Raw genomic sequence first — 2,198 nt, forward strand, 5'->3', positions numbered from 1 at the left:
TCTTACATAAACACAAAAATTCATTATAGTCAAACATTACGTTCCTGTGTTTTATAGCCACGTTTACCATCTCGCCGTCCTGAAGCGCTTATAAACTTCACACAGGTTTTAATTATCTTTTCAGAGGGAGGAGAAAAATCACAGCACTGTTAACCGTATGAGGAGTGTCCTTGCCTTCAAAGACTTTATTCTGGCTAAAACAAGATAATTATATTCAAATGGGCCGCGCGATAGCCCAGTGGATACTGTGTCAAACTTATGAGCAAGTAGCCGTGAGTTCGATTCCCGGGACCCGCTGTGGGCTATGTCGCGTTGGTTCCCGGCAGCCTAAAAGATTACAACGGCTTGCCACAACTGACAGAACTTTGCTCTGCCAGGGGTTTCTCACTTCCCACTGCGTAGGAGTAAGATGGCGAGAGTTAATATTCAAATGGGAGAAGTCTGTGAGGCTGAGGGCCCTCTCTTTTTTTTTTTTTTTTTTTTTTTTTTTTTTTTTTTTTTTTAGTTCTCCGAAGAGACCATTTCTACTCTGAATAAAGTCGTTTTGTATACTTTAAATGCCACAGTAGTTTGGGTTGTGGTCTCATTTTGGGTACATTATGGTCCACTATGGACCAGTGGGCCACAGGGTGTGACCCACTGCTTAAAGAGATTATAACATAAGACACTAGGCAGTTCCATGTCCCTTACCACCTGTCATCCTCACCCATAAAATTATTTAATCTCTCAAAACGGCTTATAGTGTCAGCGCTTGCTGGATGGTTACTAAGTCTTAGACATTAGTTAACTATTCTTCTAGTAAACTAGTTCTTGCTAGTTCTTTAACCAGTTTTTGGTTAACCAGTTTATGACTTTTGCCCTCTTGATTTCACTTTCTTCACTGCCAGATAGTTTTAGTCAGTGAAAGAGGACCTTTCACAATCCTAACTGTTGAACATTTCACAACTAGTGGGACGTTTCCCCAGATGATGGTTAGAGAGTTGGTTAAGTGGATGTACTGGTTATATCATACAGAGCTAAGCTTCGTTACCATAGTGATATTATATTCTTGATTTTTTTTTATTTAGGATTAAAACAAAGATATATTTAGGGTCTAGATCGACTTTGATCTAGTTTCAGACCCAGGTCCGCCAATCATCCGGATTAAAGAAAGAAAAGAAAAGAAAAGAAAAAAAGGTAAAAATTTCAGAAAGAGGACCTCAAAAAAAGCACAACATTGAAGTGGAGGAATACCAGACCTTCTCGCCCTAGTGTGATTTATGTGACAAGACCGCGTTTATAACGACGTTCAACGCGTTGAGAAGTTAACGTTGATGAATTGGCGTCTTCATGAAAGTCAAGGAGGAGGAGACCTGGGCTCGGCCGGACCTACGTTGATAGTGTGGTCTGCTAGCCGAGTCAAGTGGTTGCCGAATATGCAAATTCTCTTAGCTTATGCATATGAAGGTCCTGGTTGATCATACACTGCCTCAGGTGGTGATGGGTGGCGGTCAGGGTTTTTGTGGGTGTGGTGGTGAACATGGTGTCTGTGGTGTTGAGGGAGGTGGTAATCGTTAGAGAGGTGGTGATACCGCAATAAATGGTGTTGATAGTAACATATATAATAATGATGGTGTTTTGGTGTTTGTGGATGGGTAGTGAGGATGATGGTCGTGGTGATAATCGTAATGGATGATGATGGTGATGGTGAGGCTTATGGTACTCAATTGGTGCCGGTGGTGATAGGCAATTATTGTGCTGGAGCTGGTGATGGTAGTAATGACAGAAAGAGCTTTTCTGCTTCTGGTAGTAACGGATTTTCTTTCATCTTCGTGGTGACGTCATGTCGCTGACGCAGGAGCTCCTTCTCGAAGTCGATGTCTTCCTCTGCGAAGTCGCCTTGAGCCGAAGAGGTAATTGCTTGGTAATGACACGAGTATTTGTGCTTTTACTCATCACATTACCCAGCCTCATTAGCAGGTATCAATTTGCCATCAGACCCTTGTCTTCATTAATGGACAATGATTTTATATTATTTAACTCTATCTTTATATACACACATATATATATATATATATATATATACATATATATATATATATATATATACATATATATATATATATACATATATATGTATATACATATATATATATATATATATATATATGTATATATATATATATATATATATATATATATATATACATATGTATATT

Source organism: Oratosquilla oratoria, chromosome 9 (genome assembly GCF_046742065.1).
Source record: "Oratosquilla oratoria isolate Oo_2021 chromosome 9, ASM4674206v1, whole genome shotgun sequence".
Classification (NCBI taxonomy): Eukaryota; Metazoa; Arthropoda; class Malacostraca; order Stomatopoda; family Squillidae; genus Oratosquilla; species Oratosquilla oratoria.